Genomic DNA, 18,868 nt, shown 5'->3' on the forward strand with positions numbered 1-18,868 from the left:
TAGCATGGCCTACAGTCAGCGCGGCTCTGATACCAAGCGTTGTGGCACCCCGGCTCAGAGCGACCGGTTTACCATGCATTGCCAGCCCAGAGACCATGTCTTCTGGCAACACACAACATCTTGGTACAGAAAAACAACCGCTTTATTGATGCTAGCGGAACAAAGTTTACATTACAACAGTTGTCGAGGCCAAGCGGCACACTCACTGCGGCTGAACAATATGTACACTATTTAGTGAACATAAAGGGGCCTCGATCCGAACAACTACGTGGCAGCGGAATAACGTCGTGGCGGAAGCTCCATATCACAGGGACACCGATGTAGACATGATCTAGACTCGAACAGCGCTCCTCTCCAATGATACTTTCCTGAAATCTAGCATGACACGCCAAGTCAGTACATTGAATGTACTTGCAAGCTCACAACAAGCATAATCATAATGACAAACAATATCATGATATTTAACCAATTATTAATAATGCAACACTATAGTCAACATGTTGTGATCATGCTCGAACGTCCCTCGGGATAGCTTACCAACTGTGATCATCTCTGGATCACAAACGCACCACCAAAGTGGTATTTCTCAAGAACAACTCGTGATCCTTACGGCGATCACAACCACGACCATCATTTGGTCCCAAATGCCTCGATGGCCTTTCTGCCATCCATCAACAATGCAAAGTTCATAGCTTAGTGTGCAATTTTTATTAAACGTTGACTCATGGTGGGACCTACTACGAGGTGTCCGTGACCATGGACTCGGCTATCGATAGATTACACACTCTGCAGAGGTAGCACACTGTACCCACACCACGGAACCCATGGCCTCGCACTCCCATTCGGGTGGACCAACGGCATTCTGACAAAACCCTTCCATTGCCACAGCACTCTCCCGGCCACTCCGACCCAAATCCCCAACAGGCTGGTCCTGGGTGGCCCCGTGTCTACCAAAGACACCCCGACCGCCGTCGTGGTCAAAACACTCCCACTCGGGGACTCGGTACCATAATCTCATCAACGAGCACATAAGATTATGCCTGCTTACCCGGCCAGGGCAAGCACGACATAACCTTCCCTAGTTGGAGGCACCGACCAGAGGCCATGTCAATGGACCGAATCAAGGCCTTCCCACAAAGGCAAATGTGGTTGCACTGGAAAGAAACTCGATTCAGCGGCACCATGACCCAGTCAACGGTATATTCAAGTTGAGTTATATTCAGGTTCAACTTTAAACTAAAAATGACCGGTGTCATAGCATGGCATGAAATGCAAAACAACACATGCATCATATAATGATAAAAATGACCGATGTCATCCATATACACACCAAGCATAAACGTCAACAACTCATATTACTCTACTACTCAAAATGACTCACAACTTAACCAAAATATTTTGCAACAAGTTTCATTAATTTCTTACGCAAGAAAGTAACTCCGATAAATTTCTCATATGCTTGACAAAAAGATTTCACTATCAACAACTCTTAATTTCTTTATCACTAAGTCGGGTTCAAACATTCTGTAAGACAAGTAATAAGATTAAACAAGTATTTAACAGAATATTTTCTAACAAATTTTTATCAATTTATAAAGGCAAAAGCAAAGCTTTAAATAATTACTAACATGCATAACAAAATTATTTCTAACATCACCAAATAAATCTTAACTTGCTTTATCCACTAAACTAGTTTCAATCATTCTGTAAATCAAGCATAACAACTAACCAGTATTTAACAAAATACAAATAACTCAATAATTATTTAAATGCATGGATTAATCATTTCATTCAAGTAAGAAAATCACAAATATTGAAATGACACCATGAAAATGTTGTTGTGGCTTGCCTTAGTGCAGGTGAGGTTCACAAGCCTTCTAGTGATCCTCAAGACAAGCCTCACCCTCTGGAAATAAATTTAAACACAAAAAGCAAATATCAAGAACACTTCTGAAAATCACCAGAAATTCTAAACAGCTCGGAAAAATCTCATCTTTGGTGAGCTGCTAGATTTCTTATCAAAGAACACAATGCAAAAAGAATCAATTCATTTGGACTTATGGTTGAAGAGTTATAACTGTTTGAAGTGTTCTGTAAATTCAAATGGATTTGAATAAAAAGAAACATAATGGGGGTGACGTCGAAGGCGTAAAGCCCAGGGGCGCCACCACTCGTACCGCTTCGCGCCCGTACAGAGTGGCTGACTAGTGGGCCCCACTAGTCAGGTGGGGGAAGGGGGAGAAAGAAACATAGAAGGTCGCGGCTTTGCCAGAGCTCTCACCGGCGACGAGGGCTCCTTGGCCCAAACGAGAGGGAGGGATTGAGAGAGGGGACGATGGTGCACCTGCCCGTACCCGTAGCGTGGCTAGGGGTGGTCGGACGGCGTCGGAAACAAGCTCGCAAGCGGAGGCAGAACGCGGAGGTTGCCGGAGTTGAGGAAGATGGCGAACGGAGGCCACTCCAGGGGCTCCAAGCGGGCGAGACGGCCTCACCAGAGAGAGGTGGAAGCCCTGGAGGGGTTGCCCTGGCCTGGGAGGGGCTAGAGCTCCCGCGGCGTTCGAAGGGGATCACCGGCGAGCTCGAGCTCGGGGGCGGCGGCCCGAGGCCTGCCCGGCCGGGCTACGGCTTCCTACGCAATCGTGGAGTGTGTGGGAGTGCTGGATGGGGCTCGAGGAGACTGGGGGTGGCCTTATTTATAGGCGAGCGGCGAGGGGGCTTCGGGCTCCGCCGATGGACACCTGTCCATGGCGCCCGGCGACGAGCGGCGTCAGTGAGAGGGGGAGAAGGCGACGGAGGTCACGCGGCCACTGTGGGCGGACGGAGACGAGCACAGGATCAAGAGGAAGGCGACGAGCACAGTGCAGAGCGCACTGTGGCGTTGGCCGGACCGTGCCCGTGCTCGCTGCGGCAAGCTCCGGCGTCGGTGAGCGCCAGGGAGGAGTTAAAGACGTCGAGACGATGATGGTGGCGCAGTTTGGCATGCTTGGGCAGGCGAGGGAAGCGAGCACGCGCGAACAGAGCGTTCGGCGGCACCCAGAGTGCGTCGACACGCATGCCTAGCATCATGGACACGCGTGGTCACCGCGCGAACTCTCTCCTCAGGCCAGCCTTCGTCCAAAAATCATGTCTGGCATGTTGTTTGTGGTGGTTTTGAAGTTTACCACGGTTTGGTTTGGATCCAGGTGCAGTAGAGAGGATTTTACAAACCAGGTAAGTTTCTGACCAGTAACTTTGAACAGTTACTGTGGTCAAACGGCTGGGAGATTGAGGCCGTGCTTTGGAGGCTAGTTATAAGTTACTAAGGTAAAGATGCACAAGAAAGTTCAAGTCAAATGGAGCAAGTAAAATGGTAGTTGATGTAGAAACCACCATTTCTGTCAAGAACAGAAAAGATTTTCTGTAGAAAAAATATTCCAAAAAGTGATGAAATATTTTTGCTCAGGAAGGTGCCCTAGGGTTCACAGAATATTTGTGAATTATCTCAGATTTTTCTAAGCCATAAAAATTGGGGTTGCTTTGAAGCAAGCAGATCTGGCTTAGGGTTTTTGAGAGAAAATGAATATTTTTCATTTAAGGAAATTATTCCAAAGATTATTTTGTGGTGGATCAGAAGTGAAATGATGATTTAGGAGGGAAGTGAAGCACTTCGGTGAAATCCAAGGATGCCCAAGTGTTTAGGTCCATATGAAAAGATTCAAGAATTCCAAGTTTCAGAAAATTTTCAAATGAAAATTCAAGCAGATAAGAGAGGGCAAAAACGAGGCTGTCACATCATATCACTTATATTGATTGCATGTGATGTTTATCCTTTATGCATCTTATTTTGCTTAGTTCGGCGGTAGCATTATAAGATGATCTCTCACTAAATTTCAAGGTACAAGTGTTCTCCCGGAGTATGCACCGTTGCTACAGTTCGTCGTGCCGAGACACTACATGATGATCGAGTGTGATAAGCTCTATGTTCACTTACAACGGGTGCAAGCTAGTTTTGCACACGCAGAATACTCGAGTTAAACTTGACGAGACTAGCATATGCAGATATGGCCTCGGGACACTAAGACCGAAAGGTCGAGCATGAATCATATAGTAGATATGATCAACATAGTGATGTTCACCATTGAAAACTACTCCATCTCACGTGATGATCGGGCATGGTTTAGTTGATATGGATCATGTGATCACTTAGATGATTAGAGGGATGTCTATCTAAGTGGGAGTTCTTAAGTAATATGATTAATTGAACTTTAATTTATCATGAACTTAGTAACCGATAGTATTTTGCATGTCTATGTTGTTGTAGATAGATGGCCCATGCTGTTGTTCCGTTAAATTTTAATGCGTTCCTAGAGAAATCTAAGTTGAAAGATGATGGTAGCAACTACACGGACTGGGTCCGTAACTTGAGGATTATCCTCATTGCTGCATAGAAGAATTATGTCCTGGAAGCACCGCTGGGTGACAAGCTTGCTGCAGATGCTGCTGACAACGTTAAGAACGTCTGGCAGAGCAAAGCTGATGACTACTTGATAGTTCAGTGTGCCATGCTTTACGGCTTAGAACAGGGACTTCGACGACGTTTTGAACGTCATGGAGCATATGAGATGTTCCAGGAGTTGAAGTTAATATTTCAAGAAAATGCCTGGATTGAGAGATATTATGTCTCCAATAAGTTCTACAGCTGCACAATGGAGGAGAATAGTTCTGTCAGTGAACATATACTCAGAATGTCTGGGTACCACAACCACTTGACTCAACTGGGAGTTAATCTTCCTGATGATAGTGTCATTGACAGAGTTCTTCAATCACTGCCACCAAGCTACAAGAGCTTCGTGATGAACTATAATATGCAAGGGATGGATAAGGCAATTCCCGAGCTCTTCGCAATGCTAAAGGCTACGGAGGTAGAAGTCAAGAAGGATCATCAAGTGTTGATAGTCAACAAGACCACTAGTTTCAAAAAGAAGGGCAAAGGGAAGAAGGGAAACTTCAAGAAGAGCAGCAAGCAAGTTGTTGCTCAAGTGAAGAAGCCCAAGTCTGGACCTAAGCCTGAGACTGAGTGCTTCTACTACAAAGGGACTGGTCACTGGAAGCGGAACTGCCCCAAGTATTTGGCGGATAAGAAGGATGGCAAAGTGAAAGGTATATTCGATATACATGTTATTGATGTGTACCTTACTAATGCTTGCAGTAGCGCATGGGTATTTGATACTAGTTCTGTTGCTAATATTTGCAACTCGAAACAGGGGCTACGAATTAAGCGAAGATTAGCTAAGGGTGAGGTGACGATGCGCGTGGGAAATGGTTCCAAAGTCAATGTGATCGCCGTCGGCACGCTACCTCTACATCTACCTTCGGGGTTAGTATTAGACCTGAATAATTGTTATTTGGTGTCAGCGTTAAGCATGAACATTATATCTGGATCTTGTTTGATGTGATACGATTATTCATTTAAATCAGAGAATAATGGTTGTTCTATTTATATGAGTAATATCTTTTATGGTCATGCACCCTTGATGAGTGGTCTATTTTTACTAAATCTTGATAGTAGTGATACACATGTTCATAGTATTGAAGCAAAAAGATATAAGTTTAATAATGATAGTGCAACTTATTTGTGGAACTGCCGTTTAGGTCATATTGGTGTAAAGCGCATGAAGAAACTCCATGTTGATGGACTTTTGGAATCACTTGATTATGAATCACTTGATGCTTGCGAACCATGCCTCATGGCCAGGATGACTAAGACTCCGTTCTCCGGAACAATGTAACGAGCAACAGACTTATTGGAAATAATACATAATGATGTTTGTGGTCCGATGAGTGTTGATGCTCGTGGCAGGTATCGTTATTTTCTGACCTTCACTGATGATTTGAGCAAATATGGGTATATCTACTTGATGAAACATAAGTCTCAAACATTTGAAAAGTTCAAAGAATTTCAGAGTGAAATGGAAAATCATCGTAACAAGAAAATTGAGTTTATACGATCTGATCATGGAGGTGAATATTTGAGTTATGAGTTTGGTCTTCATTTGAAACAATGCAGAATAGTTTCGTAACTCACGCCACCTAGAACACCACAACGTAATGGTGTGTCCGAACGTCATAACCGCACTTTATTAGATATGGTGCGATCTATGATGTCTCTTACTGATTTACCGCTATCGTTTTGGGGTTATGTGATACGTCTCCAACGTATCTATAATTTTTGATTGCTCCATGCTATATTATCTACTGTTTTGGACATTATTGGGCTTTATTATCCACTTTTATATTATTTTTGGGACTAACCTATTAACCGGAGGCCCAGCCCAGAATTGTTGTTTTTTGCCTGTTTTAGGGTTTCAAATAAAAGGAATATCAAACGGAGTCCAAACGGAATGAAACCTTCAGGAACGTGATTTTCTCACCGAATACAACTCACGAGACTTGGACCCTACGTCAAGCCACGTAACAGGAGGCCACGAGGTAGGGGGCGCGCCTACCCCCCCCCCCCCCAGGCGCGCCCTCCACCCTCGTGGGGCCCCTGTTGCTCCACCGACGTACTTCTTCCTCCTATACATATCCACCTACCCCCAAACGATCAGAACAGGAGCCAAAACCCTAATTCCACCGCCATAACTTTCTGTATCCATGAGATCCCATCTTGGGGCCTGTTCCGGAGCTTCGCCGGAGGGGGCATCGATCACGGAGGGCTTCTACATCAACACCATAGCCCCTCCGATGAAGTGTGAGTAGTTTACTTCAGACCTACGGGTCCATAGTTAGTAGCTAGATGGCTTCTTCTCTCTTTTTGGATCTCGATACAATGTTCTCCCCCTCTCTTATGGAGATCTATTCGATGTAATCTTCTTTTTGCGGTGTGTTTGTTGAGATCGATGAATTGTGGGTTTATGATCAAGTCTATCTATGAATAATATTTGAATCTTCTCTGAATTCTTTTATGTATGATTGGTTATCTTTGCAAGTCTCTTCGAATTATCAGTTTGGTTTGGCCTACTATATTGATCTTTGTTGCAATGGGAGAAGTGCTTAGTTTTGGGTTCAATCTTGCGGTGTCCTTTCCCGGTGACAGTAAGGGCAGCAAGGCACGTATTGTATTGTTGCCATCGAGGATAACAAGATGGGGTTTTCTTCATATTGCATGAGTCTATCCCTCTACATCATATCATCTTGCTTAAGGCGTTACTCTGCTTTTAACTTAATACTCTAGATGCATGCTGGATAGCGGTCGATGAGTGGAGTAATAGTAGTAGATACAGGCAGGAGTTGGTCTACTTGTCTCGGATGTGATGCCTATATACATGATCATACCTAGATATTCTCATAATTATGCTCAATTCTGTCAATTGCTCAACAGTAATTTGTTCACCCACCATAGAATACTTATGCTCCCGGGAGAAGCCACTAGTGAAACCTATGCCCCCCGGGTCTATCTTTATCATATTAATCTCCTACTACTTAGTTATTTACTTTGCTATTTACTTTGCCTTTATTTTACTTTGCATCTTTATCATAAAAATACAAAAAATATTATCTTATCATATCTATTAGATCTCACTCTCGTAAGTGGCCCTATAGGGATTGACAACCCCTATTTGTGTTGGTTGCGAGGATTTATTTGTTTTGTGCAGGTACGAGGGACTCGCGCGTAGCCTCCTACTGGATTGATTACTTGGTTCTCAAAAACTGAGGGAAATACTTACGCTACTTTGTTACATCATCCCTTCCTCTTCGGGGAAAACCAACGCAGTGCTAAAAGACGTAGCAAGAAGGATTTCTGGCGCCGTTGCCAGGGAGGTCTATGCAAAAGTCAACATACCAAGTACCCATCACATACCCTTATCTCCCGCATTACATTATTTGCCATTTGCCTCTCGTTTTCCTCTCCCCCAATTCACCCTTGCCGTTTTATTCGCCCTCTCTCTCTATCCTCCCTCTCTTTCTCTATTTGCCTCTTTTTGTCCGCTTGCTTTTTGTTTGCTTGTGTGTTAGTTTGCTTTCTTGTCGCGATGGCTCAAGATAATACTAAATTGTGTGACTTCACCAATACCAACAACAATGATTTTATTAGCACTCTGATTTCTCCTCTTACCGATGTTGAATCTTGTGAAATTAATACTGCTTTGCTGAATCTTGTGATGAAAGATCTGTTTTTCGGCCTTCCTAGTGAAGATGCCGCTACCCATCTAAACAGCTTCATTGATTTGTATGACATGCAAAAGAATAAAGATGTGGATAATGATATTGTTAAATTTAAGCTATTTCCTTTTTCGCTTAGAGATCGTGCTAAAGCTTGGTTTTTGTCTTTGCCTAAAAATAGTATTGACTCATGGAATAAGTGCAAAGATGCTTTTATCTCTAAGTATTTTACTCCCGCTAAGATCATCTATCTTAGAAACGATATTATGAACTTTAAGCAACTTGATCATGAACATGTTGCACAAGCTTGGGAGAGAATGAAATTAATGATACGTAATTGCCCTACTCATGGTTTAAATTTGTGGATGATTATACAGAAAATTTATGTCGGATTGAATTTTGCTTCTAGAAATCTTTTAGATTCGGCCGCGGGAGGCACTTTTATGGAAATCACTTTAGGAGAAGCTACTAAACTCCTATATTATGGTTAATTATTCTCAATGGCATACTGAAAGATCTACTAATAAAAAGGTGCATGCGATAGAAGAAATTAATGTTTTGAGTGGAAAGATGGATGAACTTATGAAATTATTTGCTAATAAGAGTGTTTCTTCTGATCCTAATGATATGCCCTTGTCTACTTTGATTGAGAATAATAATGAATCTATGGATGTGAATTTTGTTGGTAGGAAAAATTTTGGTAATAATGCGTATAGAGGAAATTTCAATCCTAGGCCTTATCCTAGTAATCCCTCTAATAATTATGGTAATTCCTACAACAATTCTTATGGAAATTATAATAAGATGCCCTCTGATTTTGATTCTAATATTTAAGAATTTATTACTTCGCAAAAGAATTTTAATGCTATGATTGAAGAAAAATTGCTTGAGATTGATGATTTGGCTAGGAACGTTGATAGAATTTCTCTTGATGTTGATTCCTTAAAACTTAGATCTATTCCACCTAAGCATGATATCAATGAGTCTCTCAAAGCCATGAGAATTTCCATTGACGAGTGCAAAGAAAGAACCGCTAGGATGCGTGCTAAGAAAGATGCCTTTATAAAAGCGTGTTCTTCTAGTTCCTATGATATAATGATGAAGATCTAAAAGTTATTGATGTGTCCCCTATTAAAACTTTGTTTTGCAATATGAATCTTGATACTGATGGGACTGAATATGATCCACCTTTACCTAGAAGGCGTTCCAAGAATTCTGAATCTTTTGATCTTGATGCTAAATTTGATAAAAGTGGGATTGAAGAAATTAAAACCCTAGATGTTGCTAAACCCACTATTATGGATTTCAAGGAATTTAACTATGAAAATTGCTCTTTGATTGATTGTATTTCCTTGTTGCAATCCGTACTAAATTCTCCTCATGCTTATAGTCAAAATAAAGCGTTTACTAAACATATCGTTGATGCCTTGATGCAATCTTATGAAGAAAAACTTGAATTGGAAGTTTCTATCGCTAGAAAACTTTATGATGAGTGTGAACCAACTATTAAAATTAAAGTTAAAGATCATGAATGCTATGCTCTATGTGATTTGGGTGCTAGTGTTTCCATGATTCCAAAGACTTTGTGTGATTTGTTAGGTTTCCGTGATTTTGATGTTTGCTCTCTAAACTTGCACCTTGCGGATTCCACTATTAAGAAACCTATGGGAAGAATTAATGATGTTCTTATTTTTGCAAATAGGAATTATGTGCCCGTAGATTTTATTGTTCTTGACATAGATTGCAATCCTTTATGTCCTATTATTCTTGGTAGACCTTTCCTTAGAACGATTGGTGCAATTATTGATATGAAGGAAGAAAATATTAGATTCCAATTTCCATTAAGGAAAGGCATGGAACAATTTCCTAGAAAGAAAATTAAATTACCTTATGAATCTATTATGAGATCCACTTATGGATTGCCTACCAAAGATGGCAATACCTAGATCTATTCTTGCTTGTTATGCCTAGCTAGGGGCGTTAAACGATAGCGTTTGTTGGGAGGCAACCCAATTTTATTTTTATTCCTTGATTTTTGCTCCTGATTAGTAAGAAATAAATTATTTAGCCTCTGTTTTGGTTGTGTTTTTTGTGTTTAATTAGTGTTTGTGCCAAGTAGAACCGTTGGGAAGACTTGGGGAAAGTCTTGTTGAACTTGCTGTAAAAAACAGAAACTTTAGCGCTCACGAGCACTGCTGCCATTTTTATTTGGAAAGTGATATTTAGTTAATTCTTTTTGAATATGATTAATAGATAAATTCCTCACGTCCAGCAATTTATTTTAGAATTTTTGGGGTTCCAGATCTTGCGCTAGCTACAGATTACTACAGACTGTTCTGTTTTTGACAGATTCTGTTTTGCGTGTGTTGTTTGCTTATTTTGATGAATCTATGGCTAGTAAATTAGTTTATAAACCATAGAGAAGTTGGAATACAGTAGGTATAACACCCATATAAATAAATAATGAGTTCATTACAGTACCTTGAAGTGGTCTTTTGTTTTCTTTCGCTAACGGAGCTCACGAGATTTTATACTTTAAGTTTTGTGTTGTGAAGTTTTCAAGTTTTGGGTAAAGATTTGAAGGATTATGGAACAAGGAGTGGCAATAGCCTAAGCTTGGGGATGCCCATGGCACCCCCAAGATAATCTAAGTACACCTAAAAGCCAAAGCTTGGGGATGCCCCGGAAGGCATCCCCTCTTTCGTCTACTTCTATCGGTAACTTTACTTGGAGCTATATTTTTATTTACCACATGATATGTGTTTTACTTGGAGCATCTTGTATAATTTGAGTCTTTGCTTGTTAGTTTACCACAATCATCCTTGCTGTACACACCTTTTGAGAGAGCCATACATGATTTGGAATTTGTTAGAATACTCTATGTGCTTCGCTTATATCTTTTGAGTTATATAATTTTGCTCTAGTGCTTCACTTATATCTTTTAGAGCACGGTGGTGGATTTGTTTTATAGAAACTATTGATCTCTCATGCTTCACTTAGATTATTTTGAGAGTCTTAATAGCATGGTAATTTGCTTAAAATCCTAATATGCTTGGTATGCAAGATTAATAATAAAACTTTCTTATGAGTGTGTTGAATACTAAGAGAAGTTTGATGCTTGATGATTGTTTTAAAACATGGAGGTAATAATATCAAAGTCGTGCTAGTTGAGTAGTTGTGAAATTGAGAAATACTTGTGTTGAAGTTTGCAAGTCCCGTAGCATGCACGTATGGTAAACATTATGCAACAAATTTGAAACATGAGGTGTTATTTGATTGTCTTCCTTATGAGTGGCGGTCGGGGACAAGCGATGGTCTTTTCCTACCAATCTATCCCCCTAGGAGCATGCGCGTAGTACCGAGGTTTTTGATGACTTGTAGATTTTTGCAATAAGTATGTGAGTTCTTTATGACTAATGTTAAGTCCATGGATTATACACACTCTCACCCTTCCATCCTTGCTAGCCTCTTCGGTACCGTGCATTGCCCTTTCTCACATTGAGAGTTGGCGCAAACTTCGCCAGTGCATCCAAACCCCGTGATATGATACGCTCTTTCACACATAAACCTCCTTATATCTTCCTCAAAACAGCCACCATACCTACCTATTATGGCATTTCCATAGCCATTCCGGGATATATTGCCATGCAACTTTCCATCATTCCGTTCATCATGACACATTCATCATTGTCATATTGCTTAGCATGATCATGTAGTTGACATAGTATTTGTGGCAAAGCCACCATTCATAATTCTTTCATACATGTCACTCTTGGTTCATTGCATATCCTAGTACACCGCCGGAGCCATTCATATAGAGTCATCTTTGTTCTAGTATCGAGTTGTAATCATTGAGATGTAAATAAATAGGAGTGTGATGATCATCATTTTCTAGAGCATTGTCCCAAGTGAGGAATATAAAAAAGAGGAAAGGCCATAAAAAAGAGAAGGCCCAAAAAAAGAGAAAGGCCATGAAAAAAGAAAAGGCCAAAGAAAAAAAATGAGAGAAAATGAGAGAAGGGACAATGTTACTATCCTTTGCCACACTTGTGCTTCAAAGTAGCACCATGATCTTCATAGTAGAGAGTCTCTCATGTTATCACTTTCATATACTAGTGGGAATTTTTCATTATAGAACTTGGGTTGTATATTCCAACAATGGGCCTCCTCGAGTGCCCTAGGTCTTCGTGAGCAAGCAAGTTGGATGCACACCCACTAGTTTCTTTTGTTGAGCTTTCATACATTTATAGCTCTAGTGCATCCGTTGCATGGAAATCCCTGCTCCTTGCATTAACATCAATCAGTGGGCATCTCCATAGCCCATTGATTAGCCTCGTTGATGTGAGACTTCCTCCTTTTTGTCTTCTTCACATAACCCCCCTCATTATATTCTATTCCACATATAGTGCTATGTCCATGGCTCGCGCTCATATATTGCGTGAAAGTTTATAGGTTTGAGATTACTAAAGTATGAAACAATTGCTTGGCTTGTCATCGGGGTTGTGCATGATGATAGCATTCTTGTGTGATGAAAATGAAACATGACTAAACCATATGATTTTGTAGGGATGAACTTTCTTTGGCCATGTTATTTTGAGAAGACATAATTGCTTAGTTAGTATGCTTGAAGTATTATCATTTTTATGTCAATATGAACTTTTGTCTTGAATCTTTCGGATCTAAATATTCATACCACAATTAAGAAGAATTACATTAAAATTATGCCAAGTAGCACTCCGCATCAAAAATCTTGTTTTTATCATTTACCTACTCGAGGACGAGCATGAATTAAGCTTGGGGATGCTTGATACGTCTCCAACGTATCTATAATTTTTGATTGCTCCATGCTATATTATCTACTGTTTTGGACATTATTGGGCTTTATTATCCACTTTTATATTATTTTTGGGACTAACCTATTAACCGGAGGCCCAGCCCAGAATTTTTGTTTTTTTCCTGTTTTAGGGTTTCAAAGAAAAGGAATATCAAACGAAGTCCAAACGGAATAAAACCTTCGGGAACGTGATTTTCTCACCGAATACAACTCAGGAGACTTGGACCCTACGTCAAGCCACGTAACAGGAGGCCACGAGGTAGGGGGCGCGCCTACCCCCCCCCCCCCAGGCGCGCCCTCCACCCTCGTGGGGCCCCTGTTGCTCCACCGACGTACTTCTTCCTCCTATATATATCCACGTACCCCCAAACGATCAGAACAGGAGCCAAAACCCTAATTCCACCACCGTAACTTTCTGTATCCATGAGATCCCATCTTGGGGCATGTTCCGGAGCTCCGCCGGAGGGGGCATCGATCACGGAGGGCTTCTACATCAACACCATAGCCCCTCCGATGAAGTGTGAGTAGTTTACTTCAGACCTACGGGTCCATAGTTAGTAGCTAGATGGCTTCTTCTCTCTTTTTGGATTGCAATACAATGTTCTCCCCCTCTCTTGTGGAGATCTATTCGATGTAATCTTCTTTTTGCGGTGTGTTTGTTGAGACCGATGAATTGTGGGTTTATGATCAAGTCTATCTATGAACAATATTTGAATCTTCTCTGAATTCTTTTATGTATGATTGGTTATCTTTGCAAGTCTCTTCGAATTATCAGTTTGGTTTGGTCTACTAGATTGATCTTCCTTGCAATGGGAGAAGTGCTTAGCTTTGGGTTCAATCTTGCAGTGTCCTTTCCCGGTGACAGTAAGGGCAGCAAGGCACGTATTGTATTGTTGCCATCGAGGATAACAAGATGGGGTTTTCTTCATATTGCATGAGTCTATCCCTCTACATCATATCATCTTGCTTAAGGCATTACTCTGCTTTTAACTTAATACTCTAGATGCATGCTGGATAGCGGTCGATGAGTGGAGTAATAGTAGTAGATGCAGGCAGGAGTCGGTCTACTTGTCTCGGACGTGATGCCTATATATATGATCATACCTAGATATTCTCATAATTATGCTCAATTCTGTCAATTGCTCAACAGTAATTTGTTCACCCATCGTAGAATACTTATGCTCCCGAGAGAAGCCACTAGTGAAACCTATGGCCCCCGGGTCTATCTTTATCATATTAATCTCCTACTACTTAGTTATTTACTTTGCTATTTACTTTGCCTTTATTTTACTTTGCATCTTTATCATAAAAATACAAAAAATATTATCTTATCATATCTATTAGATCTCACTCTCGTAAGTGGCCCTATAGGGATTGACAACCCCTATTTGCGTTGGTTGTGAGGATTTATTTGTTTTGTGCAGGTACGCGGGACTCGCGTGTAGCCTCCTACTGGATTGATACCTTGGTTTTCAAAAACCGAGGGAAATACTTACGCTACTTTGTTGCATCATCCCTTCCTCTTCGGGGAAAACCAACGCAGTGCTAAAAGAGGTAGCATTATGCTTTAGAGACGGTTGCATTCACGTTAAATAGGGCACCATCGAAATCCGTCGAGACGACACCTTATGAACTGTGGTTTGGCAAGAAACCCAAGTTGTCGTTTCTTAAAGTTTGGGGCTGCGATGCTTATGTGAAAAAGCTTCAACCTGATTAGCTCGAACCCAAATTGGAGAAATGTGTCTTCATAGGATACCCAAAGGAGACTGTTGGGTACACCTTCTTTCACAGATCCGAAGACAAGATATTCGTTGCTAAGAATAGATCCTTTCTAGAGAAGGAGTTTCTCTCGAAAGAAGTGAGTGGGAAGAAAGTAGAACTTGATGAGGTAACTGTACCTGCTCCCTTATTGGAAAGTAGTTCATCACAGAAATCAGTTCCAGTGATTCCTACACCAGTAAGTGAGGAAGCTAATGATGATGATCATGAAACTTCTGATCAAGTTACTACCGAACCTCGTAGGTCAACCAGAGTAAGATCTGCACCAGAGTGGTACGGTAATCCTGTTCTAGAGGTCATGTTACTTGACCATGACGAACCTATGATCTATGAGGAAGCGATGATGAGCCCAGATTTCGCAAAATGGCTTGAGGCCATGAAATCTGAGATGGGATCCATGTATGAGAACAAAGTGTGGACTTTGGTTGACATGCCCGATGATCGGCAAGCCATAGAGAATAATTGGATCTTCAAGAAGAAGACTGACGCTGATGGTAATGTTACTATCTACAAAGCTTGACTTGTTGCGAAAGGTTTTCGACAAGTTCAAGGAGTTGACTACAATGAGACCTTCTCACCCGTAGCGATGCTTAAGTCCGTCTAAATCATGTTAGCAATTGCCGCATTTTATGATTATGAAATTTGGCAAATGGATGTCAAAAATGCATTCCTTAATGGATATCTTAAAGAAGAGTTGTATATGATGCAACAGAAGGTTTTGTCAATCCAAAAGGTGCTAACAAAGTGTGCAAGCTCCAGCGATCCATTTATGGACTGGTGCAAGCTTCTCGGAGTTGGAATATATGCTTTGATAGTGTGATCAAAGCATATGGTTTTATACATACTTTTGGAGAAGCCTGTATTTACAAGAAAGTGAGTGGGAGATCTATAGCATTTCTGATATTATATGTAGATGACATATTGTTGATCGGAAATGATACTGTATTTCTGAATAGCATAAAAGGATACTTGAATAAGAATTTTTCAATGAAAGACCTCGGTGAAGCTGCTTATATATTGCGCATCAAGATCTATAGAGATAGATCAAGACGCTTAATTGGACTTTCACAAAGCACATACCTTGATAAAGTTTTGAAGCAGTTCAAAATGGATCAAGCAAAGAAAGGGTTCTTGCCTGTGTTACAAGGTGTGAAGTTGAGTCAGACTCAATGCTCGACCACTGCAGAAGATAGAGAGAAGATGAAAGCCGTAGGTTCTATCATGTATGCAATGTTGTGTACCAGACCTGATGTGTGCCTTGCTATTAGTTTAGCAGGGAGGTACCAAAGTAATCCAGGAGTGGATCACTGGACAGCGGTCAAGAACATCCTGAAATACCTGAAAAGGACTAAGGATATGTTTCTCGTTTATGGAGGTGACAAAGAGTTCGTCGTAAATGGTTACGTCGATGCAAGCTTTGACACTGATCCGGATGACTCTAAGTCACAAACCGGATACGTATTTTTATTGAATGGTGGCGCTCAGTTGGTGCAGTTCCAAGCAGAGCGTCATGGCAGGATCTACATGTGAAGCGGAGTACATGGCTACTTCTGAAGCAGCAAATGAAGGAGTCTGTATGAAGGAGTTCATATCCGATCCAGGTGTCATACCTAGTGCATCGGGTCCAATGAAAATATTTTGTGACAATACTGGTGCAATTGCCTTGGCAAAGGAATCCAGATTTCACAAGAGAACCAAGCACATCAAGAGACGTTTCAATTCCATCCGCGACCAAGTCAAAGAGGGAGACATAGAGATTTGCAAGATACATACGGATCTAAGTGTTGCTGACCCATTGACTAAGCCTCTCTCATGAGCAAAACATGATCAGCACCAAGACTCCATGGGTGTTAGAATCATTACAATGTAATCTAGATTATTGACTCTAGTGCAAGTGGGAGACTGAAGGAAATATGCCCTAGAGGAAATAATAAAGTTGTTATTTATATTTCCTTATATCATGATAAATGTTTATTATTCATGATAGAATTGTATTAACCAGAAACTTAGTACATGTGTGAATACATAGACAAACAAAGTGTCACTAGTATGCCTCTACTTGACTAGCTCTTTAATCAAAGATGGTTGAGTTTCCTAGCCATGGACAAGAGTTTTCATTTGATGAACGGGATCACATCATTAGAGAATGATGTGATTGCTTTACCCATCCGTTAGCTTAGCACTATGATCATTTAGTTTATTGTTATTGCTTTCTCCAATACTTATACATGTTCCTATGACTATGAGATTATGCAACTCCTGAATACCGGAGGAACACTTAGTGTGCTATCAAACGTCACAACGTAATTGGGTGACTATAAAGATGATCTACAGGTGTCTTCGATGGTGTTTGTTGAGTTGGCATAGATCGAGATTAGGATTTGTCACTCCGTGTATCGGAGAGGTATCTCTGGGCCCTCTCGGTAATGCACATCACTATAAGCCTTGCAAGCAATGTGACTAATGAGTTAGTTGTGGGATGATGCATTACAGAACGAATAAAGAGACTTGCCGGTAACGAGATTGAACTAGGTATTGAGATACCGACGATCGAATCTCGGGCAAGTAACATACCGATGACAAAGGAAACAACGTATGTTGTTATGCGGTTTGACCGATAAAGATATTCTAGAATATGTAGGAACCAATATGAGCATCCAGGTTCCGCTATTGGTTATTGACCGGAAGTGAGTCTCGGTCATGTCTACATAGTTCTCGAACCCGTAGGGTCCGCACGCTTAACGTTCAGCGACGATCGATATTATGAGTTTATGTGTTTTGATGTACCAAAGGTAGTTCGGAGTCCCGGGTGTGATCACGGACATGATGAGGAGTCTCAAAATGGTCGAGACATAAAGATTGATATATTGGAAGGCTATGTTTGGACATCGGAATTGTTCCAGGTGAGTTCGGGAATTTACCGGAGGACCGGGGGGTTACCGGAACCCCCCGGGGAGTGTATGGGCCATATTGGGCCTTAGTGGGAGAGAGGTGGAGGCGGCCAAGGTGGAGGCCCCCCCACCAAGCCCAATCTGAATTGGGTGCCCCCCCTTTCCTTCCCTCTCTCTCCCCCTTCCTTTCTCTCCTACTCCAATAAGGGAAGAGGGGATCCTACTCCCAACGGGAGTAGGACTCCCCCCTTGGGCGTGACATGAGAGGGCCGGCCCTCCCCCTCCTCGACTCCTTTATATACGGGGGAGGGGGCACCCCATAGACACAAAATTTGATTGTTTATCCGTGTGCAGTGCCCCCTGAGGGAGTCCTGGACTAAGGGGTCCTCGGACGTCCGGCCTGTTATCCATGGGCCGGACTGATGGGCTGTGAAGACGTGAAGATCGAAGACTACACTGTGTCCGGATGGGACTCTACTTGGCATGGTAGGTAAGCTTGGCAACCGAAGATTCCTTTTTATGTAACCGACTCCATGTAAACCCTAGATCCCCTCGGTGTCTATATAAACCGAAGGGAATAGTCCGGAAAAGAGAACGCATATACTCATTACCATATTCATAGGCTAGACTTCTAGGGTTTAGCCATTACGATCTCGTGGTATATCAACTCTTGTAATACTCATATTCATCAAGATCAATCAAGAAGGAAGTAGGGTATTACCTCCATAGAGAGGGCCCGAACCTGGGTAAACATCGTGTCCCCTGTCTCCTGTTACCATCGATCCTAGACGCATAGTTTGGGACCCCCTACCCGAGATCCGCCGGTTTTGACACCGACATTGGTGCTTTCATTGAAAGTTCCACTGTGCCGTCGACAAGAGGCTCGATGGCCCCTTCAATCGTCAATAATGACGCTGTCCAAAGAGGAACCTTCCTCCCCAGGCAGATCTTCGTATTCGGCGGCTTCGTACTACGGGCCAACTCGCTTGGCCATCTGGAGCAGATCAACAGCTATGCCCCTGAACATCAGGTTGGATTCAGAAGCTTGAACTACATCGCGGATATCCATGGAGACTTGATCTTCAAGGGATTTGAGCCTGCGGTGATCGCTCCCCTTCATCCCGATGAACGTGACATAAATCTGTCATCAGATCACACCCAGGAGATGGTTCCTACGGCTGCAACGACCTTAGAGCCAAAGTAGATCGAGCCATCCAAGGCC

Source organism: Triticum urartu, chromosome 5A, assembly GCF_056163025.1.
Source record: "Triticum urartu cultivar PI428250 chromosome 5A, HENAU_Tu73, whole genome shotgun sequence".
In the NCBI taxonomy this organism is placed as follows: domain Eukaryota; kingdom Viridiplantae; phylum Streptophyta; class Magnoliopsida; order Poales; family Poaceae; genus Triticum; species Triticum urartu.